Source organism: Lactuca serriola, chromosome 4 (genome assembly GCF_051521515.1).
Source record: "Lactuca serriola cultivar US96UC23 chromosome 4, Lser_US96UC23_V15, whole genome shotgun sequence".
NCBI lineage: Eukaryota > Viridiplantae > Streptophyta > Magnoliopsida > Asterales > Asteraceae > Lactuca > Lactuca serriola.
The window spans coordinates 81,043,546-81,049,545 of NC_136411.1; positions in this window are offsets into that span (position 1 = coordinate 81,043,546).

Genomic DNA, 6,000 nt, shown 5'->3' on the forward strand with positions numbered 1-6,000 from the left:
GTTATGTCACGTTTTGTAACCAAAATCTCCTGGGGGGAGAGCGTGAGTTTGCGTATAGATCTATACTGGATTGACTATCCTACACCTTTGATGTTCGCTATAGTGGGATTTGCAAGTCTACGGGTGCCAAATGTCATTTATTCTGACATCTTTCATCGTCGTGTTATAGTTAGATTAGTATGTTAACAATCATATCACATTTTGCCTTAATTAAACCATTGGTTTTAAGGTAGTTATTACTTCAGTGATTAATACAAATAATACTGCAGTACACATATACATTTTCCCACTATATTCAAATTGTGATCTTCTCACATAAAGGGTAATATAAAACTATATTTTGTAATGATAGTCATACATGGGAAAAGCATTCACTTTTACAAAGGAACAAACATACAAAACAGTCGATTCTTGGTAGAAGACTACTTTTTATACTAGTAGAAAATATAGAATTTTTTAGGAGTTTTCAAACATATACAAAAATTTACATTGATCAATTACAAACATTTTCATCAAACTTATACAAACATTTTCATCAAACTTATACAAACATTGACACTAAATACTTATGAACTCACCAGCTTAAATGCTGATCTACGCTTTCAAAATAACTTGTATTCTTAGGTCACCAGCAGATAGGTACCGATGACTAGGTTTTGATAAGACGGGGCATCTTCAAGACTCGTCTTTTATTTTTGATTATTCATTTTTGGTGTCTTATTACTATTAAAGAACACACATGTATAAAATTATACTATTAATGCAATGGATGATGTTGTTGTTTATTTACTACTTTGCATTGTTATGATACTATACATGACGTCCTCCGCCCCAGAACGTTTCCGCCGTTCTTGGTTTTGGGGTGTGACAGTTATGCTGAGGGTTGCAAGATTGGCACTACGAATTGTAAGAATCAAAGATTTCAAATTTGCAAGTTACAAAGTTTGGTAATTATTTCACTATAGAAATATTTAAGGAAGAGGGCACTCATACTTCGTTTCGAATCTAAAAGTTTAGATTTAAGGTTTTAGCAGAACTTAGTCTTGGACATATATGAATATCGTTTTGAAATGATTCAACATAGGAAATTTGATATATGGAAACAGTATAGCAAGAGATTGATCAGATATCATGCCTTTATGTAAGACATTATGTATCGAGTCCCATATGCTTTGGATATAAGATCATTTATATATGTTATAATATTCAGTTGTTCTGATTTTTCCAAATGCCATGCATATTAAGAGGGAAAAAGGACTAGAACTTGGTGTGACTAAAGTTGTTAAACAACTGTCAAGAACACTCCGAGGTTTACTGAAGATTGGTTGCTTGTGGACAGTTGGAAGTATAATATTAATTTGGACGGACCATATCGACGTAATTATGAATAGAGGTGACTCTTGTTTAGAATTGATATTCATATGGGACTGTGGAAATATTTCCATAGTGGGATTTGGTTATTGAAATCTACATGGAGTTAGAGACTTCAATGAAAGGAAGGTGTTCAAGGAGTGTATCTTGAATTTGAGACTACATTACCATGGAATTGTTTTAAGTAACAAAGTTTCAATGGAACATCTTTATGATATCGTTGACAAAGTCTTTGTGAATTTGAAGCCTCGACATCACAAAAGGATCATTGCATGTAAGGTTGAACTCTAACACATTTAGTAGTAACAAGAATTTGAAATTGTGAAAAGAGCATCACTGGAATAGTGTCTAATCAATCTGTTTGCAAAGGAAGGACCATAGAGAGACATAGTATGCATGTTTGTAACATGGCATGACTGATGTTTAACTCAAGTTTTTAGTTGAGTACTCGAAACATTATATAACGAATAAAGTCTAATTGATATGGTGATTAAATAATAAGGGTTTTATTTATATTCAATAGTTTTGAGACCATAGTTAATTAGGTTATTATTGTGTTTCACTCCGCATGTTTTACTTCCCGAATAATTGGATTATTCAAACATTCACAGTCGCTCGTACTTTTGGAAGTAAGTAGCGAATTAAAACCGTCATGAATTGAATTATAGATTATGTATGGAGATTAGACATTGCAATGGTTTTGCTACAATGTTCATGAGTACTTGAAAATGAGGATTTTAAGTATTGAATAAACCCACGCTCAGAGAATTACTTCATGGATTTTATCGTGAGTAATTTTTAAATGACAATATCTTATATTCTTAAAACAAATATATATTAGTTGTTGTTTAGGAGTCAGTTGTGCATTGATAATACGTAAACGCATCAATAACATGATGTTATTAAATGTATTGTTGTGCATAATTTGATGAGTGAATAATACAAGCATATAAGTTGAAGTTTATCCGTTCCTTTTCCCCTAACGGGAAAAGTGATATCTGTGAGCCCCTCGATGATTTGATGTCGACATCTCAAGTGCCTGACCAAGCCATGACTGAATCAATGTGTTCAATTGGTAGTCTGATTTCAGTTGTCGTAAATCAAACTGATTTTAGTCGTCGTAAATCAAAAATCGGGAAACAAATCTTGGACAATGAGATTGATTATAATTCATGTCTTATGTTCGTATGATATCTTGTAGAATGGAGGAATATTTGATCCCTTATCTTAGGACACGTAACCGACTGGGTCAGAGTTCGACATTGGCTTTGAGAGCTACAATTTGCTAATCAAAATTCGAAGTTATATTGGCAACTATAGTTATTAGACTTATCCAAGTGGGAGACTGTTGTATTAGGTGTCTAAGCCCATAACTATAATTGGTATAAACTTGAATTGATGGTAGCACAGTCCTTTTGGGTTGCCCTCAAAACTAGCAACTAGACAGGATGACTTTTGGAGAGAGTTTGAATTTATTATTTGAATAATAAATTAAGACAATTGATTTATTAATGTATTATGAGAATAATATATTGATTAAATCATATTATTTAATTAATAGTTAGTCAGAAATTGTTAGGGTGAAAAGTTATGCATGTATGACTTTGTTGATGGTTTGACTCATGTAGACCCACTCTCATGTGGTAGATCAGCCTTGTGGCATGAGATATATATATATATATATATATATATATATATATATGTATGTATATATATATATATAGAAAGAGAGAGAGAGAGAGAGAGAGAGAGAGACATGTAAACAACTCTATATAAGGTGGGTTCCATACCACTTGTAGATGTGTGCTTGAGAGATGTAATATTGAGTGTAACGACCCAACTTTTGAAAAGAAATTTTTCATTTTTAATTAATCAAACACATTTCCAATAACCATGAAATCCCAAAACAGTTGTTTTCAAATCCACATTCATTACAACATTATTCAAAAACATCAGAGTGTCCCATAAAACATCGGTGAGAGAGTGCACGCCGCGCCATCAAGCCTTGCCCTTGCCCTTGGGCTCAAATGTACCTGAAACAAATCCACAAACTGTAAGCTAATGCTTAGTGAGTTCCCCATAGCATACCCCACACACAATCCACAATCCACATATCATATCATCTATAAAGCTATCTCTCCACATAACATATCATATTAGCTATAAAGCTATTTATACCACATAAAATTAGATATAAAAGCTATCTCTACCACATACCCCTGCATAAGGATTTCATGGACTCCCCCACATGGTCTTACACCTAAGTGTCATGGGCTTCCCCCATGGTCTTTCCCTGCCGGATAGCGATGGGCTCCCCCACATGGTCTTACATCCAAGTGTCATGGTCTCCCCCATGGTATTTCATGAAAATATCACGAAATCACTAGCATACAACTTAACATAAAGTTAACTATCATACCACATATCTCTACTACAGCTAGTGTACCACATATCATAAAATGGTCCGGCCTTGGTGCCTTAGACTTATTGGTATGGTGAGAAGACTCACCTCTGTCCAAAGAATCCGAAACTGCCCTCCTAACTGTCCGTAACCTCCCGTGCTGAATAATAATATTAACCAATGTTAGGGCATCACACGATCAAGGGAAACCTAAACCCCAAGTCCTTCCATAAAGGACCAAATATCCTATCTTAATAGGCCCAAGTCCATGTCCAAAAATCATTAATGGGCCTATTGGCCCAATAAGGCCCTACCATAACATCAATGGCCCAAAACAAATAAAATGGCCCACTATTCCCAAAATGCAACAAAGTCCAATAACCAGATAGGGCCCAACAACTCAAAGGCCAAAAACATATCCAAGCCCATATGTGGTGCGTACGCTTAGCGTACAACCCTGGTACGCACAACGTACTGGGTCTCTAGGACTTACGCGCAGCGTACGCTAGGTTACACCCAACGTACTAACAAATTAAGCACTTTCTCCATTAAGTGCTTGATACTCGATTCCCTTACGTTTAAAAGTCAGATCTAAGCTTATTAAGACGACCTAAGGCTTAAAGTTGGCAACTTTATGCCTTTGCATGTCTCATATGTTCCCAACACCCTCATTAAGACCTTTTTAAGGTTCTTAACCCATGCATGAGGTCAAAACACCCACCAAGACTCCATTTTTATGTTGCAAACGGACCAAAGAACCTCAGATCTATCATTCCATCCTCTGGAGTTGCTCAACTCACAAGATGAGATCCAAAATCAACAAAAGGGACAAAACTAGAAAACCCTAGCTAGATCTAGAGATTAAGATGGAAAGGTGCAAGCTTTATACCTCTTGAAGCTCCTCAAGGTCGACTATATGCAAATTCTTGAAGCCAAATGACACTCCAAGCTTCCTTGACAAATTCTCCTTCTTGAATGAACACTATAAGGACCACAAATGCACTCTTAAGGCTCAAAATGCACTCACAAAAGGTATTAGGGTTTTCAGAGACGTTTGAAGATGAAGGAGACTGTTTAGGGTGAGACTCAGATGAGTTAAGGGTGTTTATATAGGTCTCAAGTCCGGAATTTAAGGTTTGGACATCCGGCACATACGCCCAACGTACTCCTGGTATGCCCAACGTACGTGTTGCCCCTTCGCGATCCTTCTTGCCAAGTACGCTAAGCGTACTCATAAGTACGCCCAACGTACTTAAGCGCTTCTTATGTTATAATACTTCAAGGGATACAAAGTCATACCTGATTTGAAGTGTTACATTGAGAGTGTTAGTGTGAGCTATTTATTTGTCTAGATCCAGCTTATATTTTTTTTATAACACTTTTCATGATCGAATACATCTCTTAAACACCCAAATCGCCGTGTTCTTTGTGTGCTTTAATTCTGCATGCCAAATCAATGCTTATAATTCACATCAATTGGTATCAGAGCGGGTCTTCGAAGATCAAATCAATTTTTTTGAAGAAACGGTTCTCGGTTTGGCTACATTCAACACAATTGGAACGTTTATGGTGAGTCTCTTGTTGATCTCTCTATATCTCTTTGATTCGTGCTTGCGTTTTTGAATTTTGATCATTTTGAGTTAGTGGATAATTTTTTTTTTTGAAAAACTCATTTGTTATGATCCAATAATTTTTTCATTGATAAAGACTCGATCCAATCCTATTCTTTTGTTCAATTTGATTCTCAATTGAAATTGTTTGTTTAAATAAGATTTTATACAAAACTCATTTTGATTCATTTTAGGAATTTGATACTGTTCATATTCGAATTCATATTGTGCCAAAAAAAATTGATTCAACTGATCCATATCTTGAGCCCAAATTCGATGTCCATTACTGTTCACTAAAAATTTTGAGTCCATACATTTTCTTGTGATCCAATAATAAATTGATATAAGCCCAAAGCCTCATTAAATCAGTTCGATAATCTCTATTCGCTGATCACTTCTTGCGTTGTTTTTTTTGTGCTTAAGATGGTTGTACTTCAAGATGCTCTTGATTCACGATTTCTTCAAACTGTGCTTATATCTTCATTTTCGTTTCTTTATTTATGAAATTCGATTGGCTTTGATTGTTGAGTTGGACTTGTGAATCGATTCTATATATTGTGTTCAATCACAAAAAGTCAAAGTTGAAAAATCATCAAATTGTATCTTTGATTTGGATGA